Here is a 23,248-nt window from a genome sequence, read left to right on the forward strand (position 1 = left end):
CCCATTTCGGCCGGTTGCTTCCATTTGGTCTCTAATGAATTTGACTCTGGTCATTCAATTAATCAGTACCTATATAATCAATTGAAACCAGAACTTTAATTGAATCTTAGAACAACTTATTTGTTATTTGGTATTTTTGGACTTGGCATTTGATTTTAGATTGATATTGTAATGCATTGTTGAGGAGAGTTAGCGAGTAAGCATTTATGCAGATAACGAAAGAACTTGGAATTGATATGACATGGGCCGACGAAAATATTTTCCTTCGAGCCGGATTTGAACCAGCGACCTAAGGATTTCAGCATTTAGCCTCTACAGTCCTCCGCTCTACCAACTGAGCTATCGAAGGGAGATGTACATATTCAGAAAAAGCAGAATCGTATTCGTTAGTGCACAAGGTAGCAAAACGTTTAGCAACTGACAAAAACAAGCCTCTCCAAATTCTGGTAGTCCTTCCCGTTTCGGCCGGTTGCTTCCATTTGATTTCAGTATTTAGCATCTACAGTCCTCCGGTCTTACAACTGAGCTATCGAAGGGAAATATACGTATTCAGAAAAAGCAGGATCGTATTCGTTAGTGCACAAGGTAGCAAAACGTTTAGCAACTGACAAAAAACAAGCCTCTCCAAATTCTGGTAGAGCTTCCTTCCCCGTTTCGGCCGGTTGCTTCCATTTGGTCTCTAATGAATTTGACTCTGGTCATTCAATTAATCAGTACCTATATAATCAATTGAAACCAGAACTTTAATTGAATCTTAGAACAACTTATTTGTTATTTGGTATACATGACACACACGCACACAAGGTCACCATTACTCTATTTAAACTGCTATACCAAGTTACATCTCACTTTACTACTTATACAACAGTCATCATAATTGGACATATATTATTTTATAAATCATAATATTTATTCTATTGTATACATCTCACAAGGAGTTTTATTACTTTGTATTGTTATTTTTGCACTTGGCATTTGATTTTAGATTGATATTGTAATGCATTGTTGAGGAGAGTTTGCGAGTAAGCATTTAACGAAAGAACTTGGAATTGATATGACATGGGCCGACAAAAATATTTTCCTTCGAGCCGGATTTGAACCAGCGACCTAAGGATTTCAGCATTTAGCCTCTACAGTCCTCCGCTCTACCAACTGAGCTATCGAAGGAGTGTACGTATTCAGAAAAAGCAGAATCGTATTCATTAGTGCACAAGGTAGCAAAACGTTTAGCAACTGACAAAAAACAAGCCTCTCCAAATTCTGGTAGTCCTTCCCGTTTCGGCCGGTTGCTTCCATTTGATTTCAGTATTTAGCATCTACAGTCCTCCGGTCTTACAACTGAGCTATCGAAGGGAAATACACGTATTCAGAAAAAGCAGGATCGTATTCGTTAGTGCAAAAGGTAGCAAAATTTTAGGTATTCTGGTAGTCCTTCCCCGTTTCGGCCGGTTGCTTCCATTTGATTTCAGTATTTAGCATCTACAGTCCTCCGGTCTTACAACTGAGCTATCGAAGGGAAATATACGTATTCAGAAAAAGCAGGATCGTATTCGTTAGTGCACAAGGTAGCAAAACGTTTAGCAACTGACAAAAACAAGCCTCTCCAAATTCTGGTAGTCCTTCCCCGTTTCGGCCGGTTGCTTCCATTTGATTTCAGTATTTAGCATCTACAGTCCTGTCTTACAACTGAGCTATCGAAGGGAAATATATATTCAGAAAAAGCAGAATCGTATTCATTAGTGCACAAGGTAGCAAAACGTTTAGCAACTGACAAAAAAACAAGCCTCTCCAAATTCTGGTAGTCCTTCCCGTTTCGGCCGGTTGCTTCCATTTGATTTCAGTATTTAGCATCTACAGTCCTCCGGTCTTACAACTGAGCTATCGAAGGGAAATATACGTATTCAGAAAAAGCAGGATCGTATTCGTTAGTGCACAAGGTAGCAAAACGTTTAGCAACTGACAAAAAACAAGCCTCTCCAAATTCTGGTAGTCCTTCCCCGTTTCGGCCGGTTGCTTCCATTTGGTCTCTAATGAATTTGACTCTGGTCATTCAATTAATCAGTACCTATATAATCAATTGAAACCAGAACTTTAATTGAATCTTAGAACAACTTATTTGTTATTTGGTATACATGACACACACGCACACAAGGTCACCACTGCTGTTACTAGTAATTATTACTCTATTTAAACTGCTATACCAAGTTACATCTCACTTTACTACTTATACAACAGTCATCATAATTGGACATATATTATTTTATAAATCATAATATTTATTCTATTGTATACATCTCACAAGGAGTTTTATTACTTTGTATTGTTATTTTTGCACTTGGCATTTGATTTTAGATTGATATTGTAATGCATTGTTGAGGAGAGTTTGCGAGTAAGCATTTAATGAAAGAACTTGGAATTGATATGACATGGGCCGACAAAAATATTTTCCTTCGAGCAGGATTTGAACCAGCGACCTAAGGATTTCAGCATTTAGCCTCTACAGTCCTCCGCTCTACCAACTGAGCTATCGAAGGGAGCTGTATGTATTCGTAAAAAGCAGAATCGTATTCGTTAGTGCACAAGGTAGCAAAACGTTTAGCAACTGACAAAAAACAAGCCTCTCCAAATTCTGGTAGTCCTTCCCGTTTCGGCCGGTTGCTTCCATTTGATTTCAGTATTTAGCATCTACAGTCCTCCGGTCTTACAACTGAGCTATCGAAGGGAAATATACGTATTCAGAAAAAGCAGGATCGTATTCGTTAGTGCACAAGGTAGCAAAACGTTTAGCAACTGACAAAAAACAAGCCTCTCCAAATTCTGGTAGTCCTTCCCCGTTTCGGCCGGTTGCTTCCATTTGATTTCAGTATTTAGCCTCTACAGTCCTCCGCTCCACCAACTGAGCTATCGAAGGGAGCTGTATGTATTCAGAAAAAGCAGAATCGTATTCGTTAGTGTACAAGGTAGCAAAACGTTTAGCAACTGACAAAAACAAGCCTCTCCAAATTCTGGTAGTCCTTCCCCGTTTCGGCCGGTTGCTTCCATTTGATTTCAGTATTTAGCCTCTACAGTCCTCCGCTCCACCAACTGAGCTATCGAAGGGAGCTGTATGTCTTCGTAAAAAGCAGAATCGTATTCGTTAGTGTACAAGGTAGCAAAACGTTTAGCAACTGACAAAAAACAAGCCTCTCCAAATTCTGGTAGTCCTTCCCCGTTTCGGCCGGTTGCTTCCATTTGATTTCAGTATTTAGCATCTACAGTCCTCCGGTCTTACAACTGAGCTATCGAAGGGAAATATACGTATTCAGAAAAAGCAGGATCGTATTCGTTAGTGCACAAGGTAGCAAAACGTTTAGCAACTGACAAAAAACAAGCCTCTCCAAATTCTGGTAGTCCTTCCCCGTTTCGGCCGGTTGCTTCCATTTGGTCTCTTATGAATTTGACTCTGGTCATTCAATTAATCAGTACCTATATAATCAATTGAAACCAGAACTTTAATTGAATCTTAGAACAACTTATTTGTTATTTGGTATACATGACACACACGCACACAAGGTCACCACTGCTGTTACTAGTAATTATTACTCTATTTAAACTGCTATACCAAGTTACATCTCACTTTACTACTTATACAACAGTCATCATAATTGGACATATATTATTTTATAAATCATAATATTTATTCTATTGTATACATCTCACAAGGAGTTTTATTACTTTGTATTGTTATTTTTGCACTTGGCATTTGATTTTAGATTGATATTGTAATGCATTGTTGAGGAGAGTTTGCGAGTAAGCATTTAACGAAAGAACTTGGAATTGATATGACATGGGCTGACAAAAATATTTTCCTTCGAGACAGATTTGAACCAGCGACCTAATGATTTCAGCATTTAGTCTCTACAGTCCTGGGCTCCACCAACTGAGCTATCGAAGGAAGCTGTATGTCTTCGTAAAAAGCAGAATGTATTCGTTAGTGCACAAGGTAGCAAAACTTTTAGCAACTGACAAAAAACAAGCCTCTCCAAATTCTGGTAGTCCTTCTTCGTTTCGGCCGGTTGCTTCCATTTGATTTCAGTATTTAGCATCTACAGTCCTCCGGTCTTACAACTGAGCTATCGAAGGGAAATATACGTATTCAGAAAAAGCAGAATCGTATTCATTAGTGCACAAGGTAGCAAAACGTTTAGCAACTGACAAAAAAACAAGCCTCTCCAAATTCTGGTAGTCCTTCCCCGTTTCGGCCGGTTGCTTCCATTTGATTTCAGTATTTAGCCTCTACAGTCCTCCGCTCCACCAACTGAGCTATCGAAGGGAGCTGTATGTCTTCGTAAAAAGCAGAATCGTATTCGTTAGTGCACAAGGTAGCAAAACGTTTAGCAACTGACAAAAAGACAAGCCTCTCCAAATTCTGGTAGTCCCCTCCCGTTTTGGCCGGTTGCTTCCATTTGATTTCAGCATTTAGCCTCTACAGTCCTCCGCTCTACCAACTGAGCTATCGAAGGGAGATGTACGTATTCAGAAAAAGCAGGACATATTATTTTATAAATCATAATCGTATTCGTTAGTGCACAAAGTAGCAAAACATTTTGCAACTGACAAAAAGCAAGCCTCTCCAAATTCTGGTAGACCTTCCCCGTTTCGGCCGGTTGCTTCCATTTGGTCTCTAATGAATTTGACTCTGGTCATTCAATTAATCAGTACCTATATAATCAATTGAAAACAGAACTTTAATTGAATCTTAGAACAACTTATTTGTTATTTGGTATTTTTGGACTTGGCATTTGATTTTAGATTGATATTGTAATGCATTGTTGAGGAGAGTTAGCGAGTAAGCATTTATGCAGATAACGAAAGAACTTGGAATTGATATGACATGGGCCGACAAATTTTTTTTCCTTCGAGACGGATTTGAACCAGCGACCTAAGGATTTCAGCATTTAGCCTCTACAGTCCTCCGCTCCACCAACTGAACTATCGAAGGGAGCTGTATGTCTTCGTAAAAAGCAGAATCGTATTCGTTAGTGTACAAGGTAGCAAAACTTGTAGCAACTGACAAAAAACAAGCCTCTCCAAATTCTGGTAGTCCTTCCCCGTTTCGGCCGGTTGCTTCCATTTGATTTCAGTATTTAGCATCTACAGTCCTCCGGTCTTACAACTGAGCTATCGAAGGGAAATATACGTATTCAGAAAAAGCAGGATCGTATTCGTTAGTGCACAAGGTAGCAAAACGTTTAGCAACTGACAAAAAAACAAGCCTCTCCGAATTCTGGTAGTCCTTCCCCGTTTCGGCCGGTTGCTTCCATTTGATTTCAGTATTTAGCCTCTACAGTCCTCCGCTCCACCAACTGAGCTATCGAAGGGAGCTGTATGTCTTCGTAAAAAGCAGAATCGTATTCGTTAGTGTACAAGGTAGCAAAACTTGTAGCAACTGACAAAAAACAAGCCTCTCCAAATTCTGGTAGTCCTTCCCCGTTTGAACCGGTTGCTTCCATTTGATTTCAGTATTTAGCATCTACAGTCCTCCGGTCTTACAACTGAGCTATCGAAGGGAAATATACGTATTCAGAAAAAGCAGGATCGTATTCGTTAGTGCACAAGGTAGCAAAACGTTTAGCAACTGACAAAAAACAAGCCTCTCCAAATTCTGGTAGTCCTTCCCCGTTTCGGCCGGTTGCTTCCATTTGATTTCAGTATTTAGCCTCTACAGTCCTCCGCTCCACCAACTGAGCTATCGAAGGGAGCTGTATGTATTCAGAAAAAGCAGAATCGTATTCGTTAGTGTACAAGGTAGCAAAACGTTTAGCAACTGACAAAAAACAAGCCTCTCCAAATTCTGGTAGTCCTTCCCGTTTCGGCCGGTTGCTTCCATTTGATTTCAGTATTTAGCCTCTACAGTCCTCCGCTCCACCAACTGAGCTATCGAAGGGAGCTATATGTATTCAGAAAAAGCAGAATCGTATTCGTTAGTGCACAAGGTAGCAAAACTTTAGCAACTGACAAAAAACAAGCCTCTCCAAATTCTGGTAGTCCTTCCCGTTTCGGCCGGTTGCTTCCATTTGATTTCAGTATTTAGCATCTACAGTCCTCCGGTCTTACAACTGAGCTATCGAAGGGAAATATACGTATTCAGAAAAAGCAGGATCGTATTCGTTAGTGCACAAGGTAGCAAAACGTTTAGCAACTGACAAAAAACAAGCCTCTCCAAATTCTGGTAGTCCTTCCCGTTTCGGCCGGTTGCTTCCATTTGGTCTCTTATGAATTTGACTCTGGTCATTCAATTAATCAGTACCTATATAATCAATTGAAACCAGAACTTTAATTGAATCTTAGAACAACTTATTTGTTATTTGGTATACATGACACACACGCACACAAGGTCACCACTGCTGTTACTAGTAATTATTACTCTATTTAAACTGCTATACCAAGTTACATCTCACTTTACTACTTATACAACAGTCATCATAATTGGACATATATTATTTTATAAATCATAATATTTATTCTATTGTATACATCTCACAAGGAGTTTTATTACTTTGTATTGTTATTTTTGCACTTGGCATTTGATTTTAGATTGATATTGTAATGCATTGTTGAGGAGAGTTTGCGAGTAAGCATTTAACGAAAGAACTTGGAATTGATATGACATGGGCTGACAAAAATATTTTCCTTCGAGACAGATTTGAACCAGCGACCTAATGATTTCAGCATTTAGCCTCTACAGTCCTCGGCTCCACCAACTGAGCTATCGAAGGAAGCTGTATGTCTTCGTAAAAAGCAGAATGTATTCGTTAGTGCACAAGGTAGCAAAACTTTTAGCAACTGACAAAAAACAAGCCTCTCCAAATTCTGGTAGTCCTTCTTCGTTTCGGCCGGTTGCTTCCATTTGATTTCAGTATTTAGCATCTACAGTCCTCCGGTCTTACAACTGAGCTATCGAAGGGAAATATACGTATTCAGAAAAAGCAGAATCGTATTCATTAGTGCACAAGGTAGCAAAACGTTTAGCAACTGACAAAAAAACAAGCCTCTCCAAATTCTGGTAGTCCTTCCCCGTTTCGGCCGGTTGCTTTCATTTGATTTCAGTATTTAGCCTCTACAGTCCTCCGCTCCACCAACTGAGCTATCGAAGGGAGCTGTATGTCTTCGTAAAAAGCAGAATCGTATTCGTTAGTGCACAAGGTAGCAAAACGTTTAGCAACTGACAAAAAGACAAGCCTTTAATTCTGGTAGTCCCCTTAGAACCGGTTGCTTCCATTTGATTTCAGCATTTAGCCTCTACAGTCCTCCGCTCTACCAACTGAGCTATCGAAGGGAGATGTACGTATTCAGAAAAAGCAGGATCGTATTCGTTAGTGCACAAAGTAGCAAAACATTTTGCAACTGACAAAAAGCAAGCCTCTCCAAATTCTGGTAGACCTTCCCCGTTTCGGCCGGTTGCTTCCATTTGGTCTCTAATGAATTTGACTCTGGTCATTCAATTAATCAGTACCTATATAATCAATTGAAAACAGAACTTTAATTGAATCTTAGAACAACTTATTTGTTATTTGGTATTTTTGGACTTGGCATTTGATTTTAGATTGATATTGTAATGCATTGTTGAGGAGAGTTAGCGAGTAAGCATTTATGCAGATAACGAAAAGAACTTGGAATTGATATGACATGGGCCGACAAATTTTTTTTTCGCACGGATTTGGCATAAGGATTTCAGCATTTGAGTCCTATTGAACTATCGAAGGGAGCTGTATGTCTTCGTAAAAAGCAGATCGTTTGTTAGTGCAAGGTAGCAAAATTAGCAACTGACAAAAACAAGCCTCTCCAAATTCTGGTAGTCCTTCCCGTTTCGGCCGGTTGCTTCCATTTGATTTCAGTATTTAGCATCTACAGTCCTCCGGTCTTACAACTGAGCTATCGAAGGGAAATATATTATTCAGAAAAAGCAGGATCGTATTCGTTAGTGCACAAGGTAGCAAAACGTTTAGCAACTGACAAAAAACAAGCCTCTCCAAATTCTGGTAGTCCTTCCCCGTTTCGGCCGGTTGCTTCCATTTGATTTCAGTATTTAGCCTCTACAGTCCTCCGCTCCACCAACTGAGCTATCGAAGGGAGCTGTATGTCTTCGTAAAAAGCAGAATCGTATTCGTTAGTGTACAAGGTAGCAAAACTTGTAGCAACTGACAAAAAACAAGCCTCTCCAAATTCTGGTAGTCCTTCCCCGTTTCGGCCGGTTGCTTCCATTTGATTTCAGTATTTAGCATCTACAGTCCTCCGGTCTTACAACTGAGCTATCGAAGGGAAATATACGTATTCAGAAAAAGCAGGATCGTATTCGTTAGTGCACAAGGTAGCAAAACGTTTAGCAACTGACAAAAAACAAGCCTCTCCAAATTCTGGTAGTCCTTCCCCGTTTCGGCCGGTTGCTTCCATTTGATTTCAGTATTTAGCCTCTACAGTCCTCCGGTCTTACAACTGAGCTATCGAAGGGAAATATACGTTCAGAAAAAGCAGGATCGTATTCGTTAGTGCACAAGGTAGCAAAACGTTTAGCAACTGACAAAAAACAAGCCTCTCCAAATTCTGGTAGTCCTTCCCGTTTCGGTTGCTTCCATTTGGTCTCTAATGAATTTGACTTGGTCATTCAATTAATCAGTACCTATATAATCAATTGAAACCAGAACTTTAATTGAATCTTAGAACAACTTATTTGTTATTTGGTATACATGACACACACGCACACAAGGTCACCACTGCTGTTACTAGTAATTATTACTCTATTTAAACTGCTATACCAAGTTACATCTCACTTTACTACTTATACAACAGTCATCATAATTGGACATATATTATTTTATAAATCATAATATTTATTCTATTGTATACATCTCACAAGGAGTTTTATTACTTTGTATTGTTATTTTTGCACTTGGCATTTGATTTTAGATTGATATTGTAATGCATTGTTGAGGAGAGTTTGCGAGTAAGCATTTAACGAAAGAACTTGGAATTGATATGACATGGGCCGACAAAAATATTTTCCTTCGAGCCGGATTTGAACCAGCGACCTAAGGATTTCAGCATTTAGCCTCTACAGTCCTCCGCTCCACCAACTGAGCTATCGAAGGGAGCTGTATGTCTTCGTAAAAAGCAGAATCGTATTCGTTAGTGCACAAGGTAGCAAAACTTTTAGCAACTGACAAAAAACAAGCCTCTCCAAATTCTGGTAGTCCTTCCCCGTTTCGGCCGGTTGCTTCCATTTGATTTCAGTATTTAGCATCTACAGTCCTCCGGTCTTACAACTGAGCTATCGAAGGGAAATATACGTATTCAGAAAAAGCAGAATCGTATTCATTAGTGCACAAGGTAGCAAAACTTTTAGCAACTGACAAAAAAACAAGCCTCTCCAAATTCTGGTAGTCCTTCCCGTTTCGGCCGGTTGCTTCCATTTGGTCTCTTATGAATTTGACTCTGGTCATTCAATTAATCAGTACCTATATAATCAATTGAAACCAGAACTTTAATTGAATCTTAGAACAACTTATTTGTTATTTGGTATACATGACACACACGCACACAAGGTCACCACTGCTGTTACTAGTAATTATTACTCTATTTAAACTGCTATACCAAGTTACATCTCACTTTACTACTTATACAACAGTCATCATAATTGGACATATATTATTTTATAAATCATAATATTTATTCTATTGTATACATCTCACAAGGAGTTTTATTACTTTGTATTGTTATTTTTGCACTTGGCATTTGATTTTAGATTGATATTGTAATGCATTGTTGAGGAGAGTTTGCGAGTAAGCATTTAACGAAAGAACTTGGAATTGATATGACATGGGCTGACAAAAATATTTTCCTTCGAGCCGGATTTGAACCAGCGACCTTTGATTTCAGCATTTAGCCTCTACAGTCCTCCGCTCTACCAACTGAGCTATCGAAGGGAGATGTACGTATTCAGAAAAAGCAGAATCGTATTCGTTAGTGCACAAGGTAGCAAAACGTTTAGCAACTGACAAAAAACAAGCCTCTCCAAATTCTGGTAGTCCTTCCCCGTTTCGGCCGGTTGCTTCCATTTGATTTCAGTATTTAGCATCTACAGTCCTCCGGTCTTACCAACTGAGCTATCGAAGGGAAATATACGTATTCAGAAAAAGCAGGATCGTATTCGTTAGTGCACAAGGTAGCAAAACGTTTAGCAACTGACAAAAAACAAGCCTCTCCAAATTCTGGTAGTCCTTCCCGTTTCGGCCGGTTGCTTCCATTTGGTCTCTTATGAATTTGACTCTGGTCATTCAATTAATCAGTACCTATATAATCAATTGAAACCAGAACTTTAATTGAATCTTAGAACAACTTATTTGTTATTTGGTATACATGACACACACGCACACAAGGTCACCACTGCTGTTACTAGTAATTATTACTCTATTTAAACTGCTATACCAAGTTACATCTCACTTTACTACTTATACAACAGTCATCATAATTGGACATATATTATTTTATAAATCATACTATTTATTCTATTGTATACATCTCACAAGGAGTTTTATTACTTTGTATTGTTATTTTTGCACTTGGCATTTGATTTTAGATTGATATTGTAATGCATTGTTGAGGAGAGTTTGCGAGTAAGCATTTAACGAAAGAACTTGGAATTGATATGACATGGGCCGACAAAAATATTTTCCTTCGAGCCGGATTTGAACCAGCGACCTAAGGATTTCAGCATTTAGCCTCTACAGTCCTCCGCTCCACCAACTGAGCTATCGAAGGGAGCTGTATGTCTTCGTAAAAAGCAGAATCGTATTCGTTAGTGCACAAGGTAGCAAAACTTGTAGCAACTGACAAAAACAAGCCTCTCCAAATTCTGGTAGTCCTTCCCGTTTCGGCCGGTTGCTTCCATTTGATTTCAGTATTTAGCATCTACAGTCCTCCGGTCTTACAACTGAGCTATCGAAGGGAAATATACGTATTCAGAAAAAGCAGGATCGTATTCGTTAGTGCACAAGGTAGCAAAACGTTTAGCAACTGACAAAAAACAAGCCTCTCCAAATTCTGGTAGTCCTTCCCCGTTTCGGCCGGTTGCTTCCATTTGGTCTCTTATGAATTTGACTCTGGTCATTCAATTAATCAGTACCTATATAATCAATTGAAACCAGAACTTTAATTGAATCTTAGAACAACTTATTTGTTATTTGGTATACATGACACACACGCACACAAGGTCACCACTGCTGTTACTAGTAATTATTACTCTATTTAAACTGCTATACCAAGTTACATCTCACTTTACTACTTATACAACAGTCATCATAATTGGACATATATTATTTTATAAATCATAATATTTATTCTATTGTATACATCTCACAAGGAGTTTTATTACTTTGTATTGTTATTTTTGCACTTGGCATTTGATTTTAGATTGATATTGTAATGCATTGTTGAGGAGAGTTTGCGAGTAAGCATTTAACGAAAGAACTTGGAATTGATATGACATGGGCCGACAAAAATATTTTCCTTCGAGCCGGATTTTAACCAGCGACCTAAGGATTTCAGCATTTAGCCTCTACAGTCCTCCGCTCTACCAACTGAGCTATCGAAGGGAGATGTACGTATTCAGAAAAAGCAGAATCGTATTCATTAGTGCACAAGGTAGCAAAACGTTTAGCAACTGACAAAAAACAAGCCTCTCCGAATTCTGGTAGTCCTTCCCCGTTTCGGCCGGTTGCTTCCATTTGATTTCAGTATTTAGCATCTACAGTCCTCCGGTCTTACAACTGAGCTATCGAAGGGAAATATACGTATTCAGAAAAAGCAGGATCGTATTCGTTAGTGCACAAGGTAGCAAAACGTTTAGCAACTGACAAAAAACAAGCCTCTCCAAATTCTGGTAGTCCTTCCCGTTTCGGCCGGTTGCTTCCATTTGGTCTTAATGAATTTGACTCTGGTCATTCAATTAATCAGTACCTATATAATCAATTGAAACCAGAACTTTAATTGAATCTTAGAACAACTTATTTGTTATTTGGTATACATGACACACACGCACACAAGGTCACCACTGCTGTTACTAGTAATTATTACTCTATTTAAACTGCTATACCAAGTTACATCTCACTTTACTACTTATACAACAGTCATCATAATTGGACATATATTATTTTATAAATCATAATATTTATTCTATTGTATACATCTCACAAAGTTTTATTACTTTGTATTGTTATTTTTGCACTTGGCATTTGATTTTAGATTGATATTGTAATGCATTGTTGAGGAGAGTTTGCGAGTAAGCATTTAACGAAAGAACTTGGAATTGATATGACATGGGCCGACAAAAATATTTTCCTTCCGGATTTGAACCAGCGACCTAAGTTTCAGCATTTAGCCTCTACAGTCCTCCGCTCCACCAACTGAGCTATCGAAGGGAGATGTACTTATTCAGAAAAAGCAGAATCGTATTCGTTAGTGCACAAGGTAGCAAAACGTTTAGCAACTGACAAAAAAACAAGCCTCTCCAAATTCTGGTAGTCCTTCCCCGTTTCGGCCGGTTGCTTCCATTTGATTTCAGTATTTGGCCTCTACAGTCCTCCGCTCTACCAACTGAGCTATCGAATGGAGATATATGTATTCAGAAAAAGCAGGATCGTATTCGTTAGTGCACAAGGTAGCAAAACGTTTAGCAACTGACAAAAGACAAGCCTCTCCAAATTCTGGTAGTCCTTCCCCGTTTCGGCCGGTTGCTTCCATTTGGTCTCTAATGAATTTGACTCTGGTCATTCAATTAATCAGTACCTATATAATCAATTGAAACCAGAACTTTAATTGAATCTTAGAACAACTTATTTGTTATTTGGTATACATGACACACACGCACACAAGGTCACCACTGCTGTTACTAGTAATTATTACTCTATTTAAACTGCTATACCAAGTTACATCTCACTTTACTACTTATACAACAGTCATCATAATTGGACATATATTATTTTATAAATCATAATATTTATTCTATTGTATACATCTCACAAGGAGTTTTATTACTTTGTATTGTTATTTTTGCACTTGGCATTTGATTTTAGATTGATATTGTAATGCATTGTTGAGGAGAGTTTGCGAGTAAGCATTTAACGAAAGAACTTGGAATTGATATGACATGGGCCGACAAAAATATTTTCCTTCGAGCAGGATTTGAACCAGCGACCTAAGGATTTCAGCATTTAGCCTCTACAGTCCTCCGCTTCACCAACTGAGCTATCGAAGGGAGATGTATGTATTCAGAAAAAGCAGAATCGTATTCGTTAGTGCACAAGGTAGCAAAACTTTTAGCAACTGACAAATAACAAGCCTCTCCAAATTCTGGTAGTCCTTCCCCGTTTCGGCCGGTTGCTTCCATTTGATTTCAGTATTTAGCATCTACAGTCCTCCGGTCTTACAACTGAGCTATCGAAGGGAAATATACGTATTCAGAAAAAGCAGGATCGTATTCGTTAGTGCACAAGGTAGCAAAACGTTTAGCAACTGACAAAAAACAAGCCTCTCCAAATTCTGGTAGTCCTTCCCGTTTCGGCCGGTTGCTTCCATTTGGTCTCTAATGAATTTGACTCTGGTCATTCAATTAATCAGTACCTATATAATCAATTGAAACCAGAACTTTAATTGAATCTTAGAACAACTTATTTGTTATTTGGTATACATGACACACACGCACACAAGGTCACCACTGCTGTTACTAGTAATTATTACTCTATTTAAACTGCTATACCAAGTTACATCTCACTTTACTACTTATACAACAGTCATCATAATTGGACATATATTATTTTATAAATCATAATATTTATTCTATTGTATACATCTCACAAGGAGTTTTATTACTTTGTATTGTTATTTTTGCACTTGGCATTTGATTTTAGATTGATATTGTAATGCATTGTTGAGGAGAGTTTGCGAGTAAGCATTTAACGAAAGAACTTGGAATTGATATGACATGGGCCGACAAAAATATTTTCCTTCGAGCCGGATTTGAACCAGCGACCTAAGGATTTCAGCATTTAGCCTCTACAGTCCTCCGCTCTACCAACTGAGCTATCGAAGGGAAATGTACGTATTCAGAAAAAGCAGAATCGTATTCGTTAGTGCACAAGGTAGCAAAACGTTTAGCAACTGACAAAAAAACAAGCCTCTCCAAATTCTGGTAGTCCTTCCCGTTTCGGCCGGTTGCTTCCATTTGATTTCAGTATTTAGCATCTACAGTCCTCCGGTCTTACAACTGAGCTATCGAAGGGAAATATACGTATTCAGAAAAAGCAGGATCGTATTCGTTAGTGCACAAGGTAGCAAAACGTTAAGCAACTGACAAAAAACAAGCCTCTCCAAATTCTGGTAGTCCTTCCCCGTTTCGGCCGGTTGCTTCCATTTGGTCTCTTATGAATTTGACTCTGGTCATTCAATTAATCAGTACCTATATAATCAATTGAAACCAGAACTTTAATTGAATCTTAGAACAACTTATTTGTTATTTGGTATACATGACACACACGCACACAAGGTCACCACTGCTGTTACTAGTAATTATTACTCTATTTAAACTGCTATACCAAGTTACATCTCACTTTACTACTTATACAACAGTCATCATAATTGGACATATATTATTTTATAAATCATAATATTTATTCTATTGTATACATCTCACAAGGAGTTTTATTACTTTGTATTGTTATTTTTGCACTTGGCATTTGATTTTAGATTGATATTGTAATGCATTGTTGAGGAGAGTTTGCGAGTAAGCATTTAACGAAAGAACTTGGAATTGATATGACATGGGCCGACAAAAATATTTTCCTTCGAGCCGGATTTGAACCAGCGACCTAAGGATTTCAGCATTTAGCCTCTACAGTCCTCCGCTCCACCAACTGAGCTATCGAAGGGAGATGTACGTATTCGTAAAAAGCAGAATCGTATTCGTTAGTGCACAAGGTAGCAAAACTTTTAGCAACTGACAAAAAAACAAGCCTCTCCAAATTCTGGTAGTCCTTCCCGTTTCGGCCGGTTGCTTCCATTTGATTTCAGTATTTACCATCTACAGTCCTCCGGTCTTACAACTGAGCTATCGAAGGGAAATATACGTATTCAGAAAAAGCAGGATCGTATTCGTTAGTGCACAAGGTAGCAAAACGTTTAGCAACTGACAAAAAACAAGCCTCTCCAAATTCTGGTAGTCCTTCCCGTTTCGGCCGGTTGCTTCCATTTGGTCTTCATGAATTTGACTCTGGTCATTCAATTAATCAGTACCTATATAATCAATTGAAACCAGAACTTTAATTGAATCTTAGAACAACTTATTTGTTATTTGGTATACATGACACACACGCACACAAGGTCACCACTGCTGTTACTAGTAATTATTACTCTATTTAAACTGCTATACCAAGTTACATCTCACTTTACTACTTATACAACAGTCATCATAATTGGACATATATTATTTTATAAATCATAATATTTATTCTATTGTATACATCTCACAAGGAGTTTTATTACTTTGTATTGTTATTTTTGCACTTGGCATTTGATTTTAGATTGATATTGTAATGCATTGTTGAGGAGAGTTTAGTAAGCATTTAACGAAAGAACTTGGAATTGATATGACATGGGCCGACAAAAATATTTTCCTTCCGGATTTTAAGGATTTCAGCATTTAGCCTCTACAGTCCTCCGCTCTTACCAACTGAGCTATCGAAGGGAGATGTATGTATTCAGAAAAAGCAGAATCGTATTCATTAGTGCACAAGGTAGCAAAACGTTTAGCAACTGACAAAAAACAAGCCTCTCCAAATTCTGGTAGTCCTTCCCCGTTTCGGCCGGTTGCTTCCATTTGATTTCAGTATTTAGCATCTACAGTCCTCCGGTCTTACAACTGAGCTATCGAAGGGAAATATACGTATTCAGAAAAAGCAGGATCGTATTCGTTAGTGCACAAGGTAGCAAAACGTTTAGCAACTGACAAAAAACAAGCCTCTCCAAATTCTGGTAGTCCTTCCCCGTTTCGGCCGGTTGCTTCCATTTGGTCTCTAATGAATTTGACTCTGGTCATTCAATTAATCAGTACCTATATAATCAATTGAAACCAGAACTTTAATTGAATCTTAGAACAACTTATTTGTTATTTGGTATACATGACACACACGCACACAAGGTCACCACTGCTGTTACTAGTAATTATTACTCTATTTAAACTGCTATACCAAGTTACATCTCACTTTACTACTTATACAACAGTCATCATAATTGGACATATATTATTTTATAAATCATAATATTTATTCTATTGTATACATCTCACAAGGAGTTTTATTACTTTGTATTGTTATTTTTGCACTTGGCATTTGATTTTAGATTGATATTGTAATGCATTGTTGAGGAGAGTTTGCGAGTAAGCATTTAACGAAAGAACTTGGAATTGATATGACATGGGCCGACAAAAATATTTTCCTTCGAGCCGGATTTGAACCAGCGACCTAAGGATTTCAGCATTTAGCCTCTACAGTCCTCCGCTCACCAACTGAGCTATCGAAGGGAGATGTATGTATTCAGAAAAAGCAGAATCGTATTCGTTAGTGCACAAGGTAGCAAAACTTTTAGCAACTGACAAAAAACAAGCCTCTCCAAATTCTGGTAGTCCTTCCCGTTTCGGCCGGTTGCTTCCATTTGATTTCAGTATTTAGCATCTACAGTCCTCCGGTCTTACAACTGAGCTATCGAAGGGAAATATACGTATTCAGAAAAAGCAGGATCGTATTCGTTAGTGCACAAGGTAGCAAAACGTTTAGCAACTGACAAAAAACAAGCCTCTCCAAATTCTGGTAGTCCTTCCCCGTTTCGGCCGGTTGCTTCCATTTGGTCTCTTATGAATTTGACTCTGGTCATTCAATTAATCAGTACCTATATAATCAATTGAAACCAGAACTTTAATTGAATCTTAGAACAACTTATTTGTTATTTGGTATACATGACACACACGCACACAAGGTCACCACTGCTGTTACTAGTAATTATTACTCTATTTAAACTGCTATACCAAGTTACATCTCACTTTACTACTTATACAACAGTCATCATAATTGGACATATATTATTTTATAAATCATAATATTTATTCTATTGTATACATCTCACAAGGAGTTTTATTACTTTGTATTGTTATTTTTGCACTTGGCATTTGATTTTAGATTGATATTGTAATGCATTGTTGAGGAGAGTTTGCGAGTAAGCATTTAACGAAAGAACTTGGAATTGATATGACATGGGCCGACAAAAATATTTTCCTTCGAGCCGGATTTGAACCAGCGACCTAAGGATATCAGCATTTAGCCTCTACAGTCCTCCGCTCTACCAAATGAGCTTTCGAAGGGAGATGTACGTATTCGTAAAAAGCAGAATCGTATTCGTTAGTGCACAAGGTAGCAAAACTTTTAGCAACTGACAAAAAAACAAGCCTCTCCAAATTCTGGTAGTCCTTCCCCGTTTCGGCCGGTTGCTTCCATTTGATTTCAGTATTTAGCATCTACAGTCCTCCGGTCTTACAACTGAGCTATCGAAGGGAAATATACGTATTCAGAAAAAGCAGGATCGTATTCGTTAGTGCACAAGGTAGCAAAACGTTTAGCAACTGACAAAAAACAAGCCTCTCCAAATTCTGGTAGTCCTTCCCCGTTTCGGCCGGTTGCTTCCATTTGGTCTCTTATGAATTTGACTCTGGTCATTCAATTAATCAGTACCTATATAATCAATTGAAACCAGAACTTTAATTGAATCTTAGAACAACTTATTTGTTATTTGGTATACATGACACACACGCACACAAGGTCACCACTGCTGTTACTAGTAATTATTACTCTATTTAAACTGCTATACCAAGTTACATCTCACTTTACTACTTATACAACAGTCATCATAATTGGACATATATTATTTTATAAATCATAATATTTATTCTATTGTATACATCTCACAAGGAGTTTTATTACTTTGTATTGTTATTTTTGCACTTGGCATTTGATTTTAGATTGATATTGTAATGCATTGTTGAGGAGAGTTTGCGAGTAAGCATTTAACGAAAGAACTTGGAATTGATATGACATGGGCCGACAAAAATATTTTCCTTCGAGCCGGATTTGAACCAGCGACCTAAGGATTTCAGCATTTAGCCTCTACAGTCCTCCGCTCTACCAACTGAGCTATCGAAGGGAGATGTCTTATTCAGAAAAAGCAGAATCGTATTCATTAGTGCACAAGGTAGCAAAACGTTTAGCAACTGACAAAAAAACAAGCCTCTCCAAATTCTGGTAGTCCTTCCCCGTTTCGGCCGGTTGCTTCCATTTGATTTCAGTATTTAGCATCTACAGTCCTCCGGTCTTACAACTGAGCTATCGAAGGGAAATATACGTATTCAGAAAAAGCAGGATCGTATTCGTTAGTGCACAAGGTAGCAAAACGTTTAGCAACTGACAAAAAACAAGCCTCTCCAAATTCTGGTAGTCCTTCCCGTTTCGGCCGGTTGCTTCCATTTGGTCTCTTATGAATTTGACTCTGGTCATTCAATTAATCAGTACCTATATAATCAATTGAAACCAGAACTTTAATTGAATCTTAGAACAACTTATTTGTTATTTGGTATACATGACACACACGCACACAAGGTCACCACTGCTGTTACTAGTAATTATTACTCTATTTAAACTGCTATACCAAGTTACATCTCACTTTACTACTTATACAACAGTCATCATAATTGGACATATATTATTTTATAAATCATAATATTTATTCTATTGTATACATCTCACAAGGCGTTTTATTACTTTGTATTGTTGTTTTTGCACTTGGCATTTGATTTTAGATTGATATTGTAATGCATTGTTGAGGAGAGTTTGCGAGTAAGCATTTAACGAAAGAACTTGGAATTGATATGACATGGGCCGACGAAAATATTTTCCTTCGAGACGGATTTGAACCAGCAACATAAGGATTTCAGCATTTAGCCTCTACAGTCCTCCGCTCCACCAACTGAGCTATCGAAGGGAGATGTACGTATTCAGAAAAAGCAGGATCGTATTCATTAGTGCACAAGGTAGCAAAACGTTTAGCAACTGACAAAAAAACAAGCCTCTCCAAATTCTGGTAGTCCTTCCCCGTTTCGGCCGGTTGCTTCCATTTGATTTCAGTATTTGGCCTCTACAGTCCTCCGCTCTACCAACTGAGCTATCGAATGGAGATATATGTATTCAGAAAAAGCAGGATCGTATTCAATTGATTTTAGTGCACAAGGTAGCAAAACGTTTAGCAACTGACAAAAAAACAAGCCTCTCCAAATTCTGGTAGTCCTTCCCGTTTCGGCCGGTTGCTTCCATTTGATTTCAGTATTTAGCATCTACAGTCCTCCGGTCTTACAACTGAGCTATCGAAGGGAAATATACGTATTCAGAAAAAGCAGGATCGTATTCGTTAGTGCACAAGGTAGCAAAACGTTTAGCAACTGACAAAAAACAAGCCTCTCCAAATTCTGGTAGTCCTTCCCGTTTCGGCCGGTTGCTTCCATTTGGTCTCTTATGAATTTGACTCTGGTCATTCAATTAATCAGTACCTATATAATCAATTGAAACCAGAACTTTAATTGAATCTTAGAACAACTTATTTGTTATTTGGTATACATGACACACACGCACACAAGGTCACCACTGCTGTTACTAGTAATTATTACTCTATTTAAACTGCTATACCAAGTTACATCTCACTTTACTACTTATACAACAGTCATCATAATTGGACATATATTATTTTATAAATCATAATATTTATTCTATTGTATACATCTCACAAGGAGTTTTATTACTTTGTATTGTTATTTTTGCACTTGGCATTTGATTTTAGATTGATATTGTAATGCATTGTTGAGGAGAGTTTGCGAGTAAGCATTTAACGAAAGAACTTGGAATTGATATGACATGGGCCGACAAAAATATTTTCCTTGAGCGGATTTGAACCAGCGACCTAAGGATTTCAGCATTTAGCCTCTACAGTCCTCCGCTTCACCAACTGAGCTATCGAAGGGAGCTGTATGTCTTCGTAAAAAGCAGAATCGTATTCGTTAGTGCACAAGGTAGCAAAACTTTTAGCAACTGACAAAAAACAAGCCTCTCCAAATTCTGGTAGTCCTTCCCGTTTCGGCCGGTTGCTTCCATTTGATTTCAGTATTTAGCATCTACAGTCCTCCGGTCTTACAACTGAGCTATCGAAGGGAAATATACGTATTCAGAAAAAGCAGGATCGTATTCGTTAGTGCACAAGGTAGCAAAACGTTTAGCAACTGACAAAAAACAAGCCTCTCCAAATTCTGGTAGTCCTTCCCCGTTTCGGCCGGTTGCTTCCATTTGGTCTCTTATGAATTTGACTCTGGTCATTCAATTAATCAGTACCTATATAATCAATTGAAACCAGAACTTTAATTGAATCTTAGAACAACTTATTTGTTATTTGGTATACATGACACACACGCACACAAGGTCACCACTGCTGTTACTAGTAATTATTACTCTATTTAAACTGCTATACCAAGTTACATCTCACTTTACTACTTATACAACAGTCATCATAATTGGACATATATTATTTTATAAATCATAATATTTATTCTATTGTATACATCTCACAAGGAGTTTTATTACTTTGTATTGTTATTTTTGCACTTGGCATTTGATTTTAGATTGATATTGTAATGCATTGTTGAGGAGAGTTTGCGAGTAAGCATTTAACGAAAGAACTTGGAATTGATATGACATGGGCCGACAAAAATATTTTCCTTCGAGCCGGATTTGAACCAGCGACCTAAGGATTTCAGCATTTAGCCTCTACAGTCCTCCGCTCTACCAACTGAGCTATCGAAGGGAGATGTACGTATTCAGAAAAAGCAGAATCGTATTCATTAGTGCACAAGGTAGCAAAACGTTTAGCAACTGACAAAAAAACAAGCCTCTCCAAATTCTGGTAGTCCTTCCCCGTTTCGGCCGGTTGCTTCCATTTGATTTCAGTATTTAGCATCTACAGTCCTCCGGTCTTACAACTGAGCTATCGAAGGGAAATATACGTATTCAGAAAAAGCAGGATCGTATTCGTTAGTGCACAAGGTAGCAAAACGTTTAGCAACTGACAAAAAACAAGCCTCTCCAAATTCTGGTAGTCCTTCCCCGTTTCGGCCGGTTGCTTCCATTTGGTCTCTAATGAATTTGACTCTGGTCATTCAATTAATCAGTACCTATATAATCAATTGAAACCAGAACTTTAATTGAATCTTAGAACAACTTATTTGTTATTTGGTATACATGACACACACGCACACAAGGTCACCACTGCTGTTACTAGTAATTATTACTCTATTTAAACTGCTATACCAAGTTACATCTCACTTTACTACTTATACAACAGTCATCATAATTGGACATATATTATTTTATAAATCATAATATTTATTCTATTGTATACATCTCACAAGGAGTTTTATTACTTTGTATTGTTATTTTTGCACTTGGCATTTGATTTTAGATTGATATTGTAATGCATTGTTGAGGAGAGTTTGCGAGTAAGCATTTAACGAAAGAACTTGGAATTGATATGACATGGGCCGACAAAAATATTTTCCTTCGAGCCGGATTTGAACCAGCGACCTAAGGATTTCAGCATTTAGCCTCTACAGTCCTCCGCTCTACCAACTGAGCTATCGAAGGGAGATGTACTTATTCAGAAAAAGCAGAATCGTATTCATTAGTGCACAAGGTAGCAAAACGTTTAGCAACTGACAAAAAAACAAGCCTCTCCAAATTCTGGTAGTCCTTCCCGTTTCGGCCGGTTGCTTCCATTTGATTTCAGTATTTAGCATCTACAGTCCTCCGGTCTTACAACTGAGCTATCGAAGGGAAATATACGTATTCAGAAAAAGCAGGATCGTATTCGTTAGTGCACAAGGTAGCAAAACGTTAAGCAACTGACAAAAAACAAGCCTCTCCAAATTCTGGTAGTCCTTCCCGTTTCGGCCGGTTGCTTCCATTTGGTCTCTAATGAATTTGACTCTGGTCATTCAATTAATCAGTACCTATATAATCAATTGAAACCAGAACTTTAATTGAATCTTAGAACAACTTATTTGTTATTTGGTATACATGACACACACGCACACAAGGTCACCACTGCTGTTACTAGTAATTATTACTCTATTTAAACTGCTATACCAAGTTACATCTCACTTTACTACTTATACAACAGTCATCATAATTGGACATATATTATTTTATAAATCATAATATTTATTCTATTGTATACATCTCACAAGGAGTTTTATTACTTTGTATTGTTATTTTTGCACTTGGCATTTGATTTTAGATTGATATTGTAATGCATTGTTGAGGAGAGTTTGCGAGTAAGCATTTAACGAAAGAACTTGGAATTGATATGACATGGGCCGACGAAAATATTTTCCTTCGAGACGGATTTGAACCAGCAACATAAGGATTTCAGCATTTAGCCTCTACAGTCCTCCGCTTCACCAACTGAGCTATCGAAGGGAGCTGTATGTCTTCGTAAAAAGCAGAATCGTATTCGTTAGTGCACAAGGTAGCAAAACTTTTAGCAACTGACAAAAAACAAGCCTCTCCAAATTCTGGTAGTCCTTCCCCGTTTCGGCCGGTTGCTTCCATTTGATTTCAGTATTTAGCATCTACAGTCCTCCGGTCTTACAACTGAGCTATCGAAGGGAAATATACGTATTCAGAAAAAGCAGGATCGTATTCGTTAGTGCACAAGGTAGCAAAACGTTTAGCAACTGACAAAAAACAAGCCTCTCCAAATTCTGGTAGTCCTTCCCGTTTCGGCCGGTTGCTTCCATTTGGTCTCTTATGAATTTGACTCTGGTCATTCAATTAATCAGTACCTATATAATCAATTGAAACCAGAACTTTAATTGAATCTTAGAACAACTTATTTGTTATTTGGTATACATGACACACACGCACACAAGGTCACCACTGCTGTTACTAGTAATTATTACTCTATTTAAACTGCTATACCAAGTTACATCTCACTTTACTACTTATACAACAGTCATCATAATTGGACATATATTATTTTATAAATCATAATATTTATTCTATTGTATACATCTCACAAG

At 37.9% G+C, this 23,248-nt stretch overlaps 6 non-coding genes across 6 annotated transcripts; all 6 read right to left on the bottom strand.

Annotated features, from left to right (window-relative positions):
* Positions 1-261: 261 nt before the first annotated feature.
* On the bottom strand, positions 262-349 carry trnay-gua (transfer RNA tyrosine (anticodon GUA)). The gene is given in 2 exon segments: positions 262-297; positions 313-349. It is a non-coding gene; the product is annotated as a tRNA-Tyr (tRNA).
* Positions 350-1,079: 730 nt separating this feature from the next.
* trnay-gua (transfer RNA tyrosine (anticodon GUA)) lies at positions 1,080-1,167 on the bottom strand. Its single transcript is given in 2 exon segments — positions 1,080-1,115; positions 1,131-1,167. It is a non-coding gene; the product is annotated as a tRNA-Tyr (tRNA).
* A 12,870-nt stretch (positions 1,168-14,037) lies between these two features.
* Positions 14,038-14,125, bottom strand: trnay-gua (transfer RNA tyrosine (anticodon GUA)). The gene is given in 2 exon segments: positions 14,038-14,073; positions 14,089-14,125. It is a non-coding gene; the product is annotated as a tRNA-Tyr (tRNA).
* Positions 14,126-18,191: 4,066 nt separating this feature from the next.
* trnay-gua (transfer RNA tyrosine (anticodon GUA)) lies at positions 18,192-18,279 on the bottom strand. The gene is given in 2 exon segments: positions 18,192-18,227; positions 18,243-18,279. It is a non-coding gene; the product is annotated as a tRNA-Tyr (tRNA).
* Positions 18,280-20,888: 2,609 nt separating this feature from the next.
* On the bottom strand, positions 20,889-20,976 carry trnay-gua (transfer RNA tyrosine (anticodon GUA)). The gene is given in 2 exon segments: positions 20,889-20,924; positions 20,940-20,976. It is a non-coding gene; the product is annotated as a tRNA-Tyr (tRNA).
* Positions 20,977-21,724: 748 nt separating this feature from the next.
* trnay-gua (transfer RNA tyrosine (anticodon GUA)) lies at positions 21,725-21,812 on the bottom strand. The gene is given in 2 exon segments: positions 21,725-21,760; positions 21,776-21,812. It is a non-coding gene; the product is annotated as a tRNA-Tyr (tRNA).
* Between the last annotated feature and the right edge of the window lie 1,436 nt (positions 21,813-23,248).

Source organism: Oncorhynchus masou, chromosome 26 (genome assembly GCF_036934945.1).
Source record: "Oncorhynchus masou masou isolate Uvic2021 chromosome 26, UVic_Omas_1.1, whole genome shotgun sequence".
NCBI classification, from domain to species: Eukaryota; Metazoa; Chordata; class Actinopteri; order Salmoniformes; family Salmonidae; genus Oncorhynchus; species Oncorhynchus masou.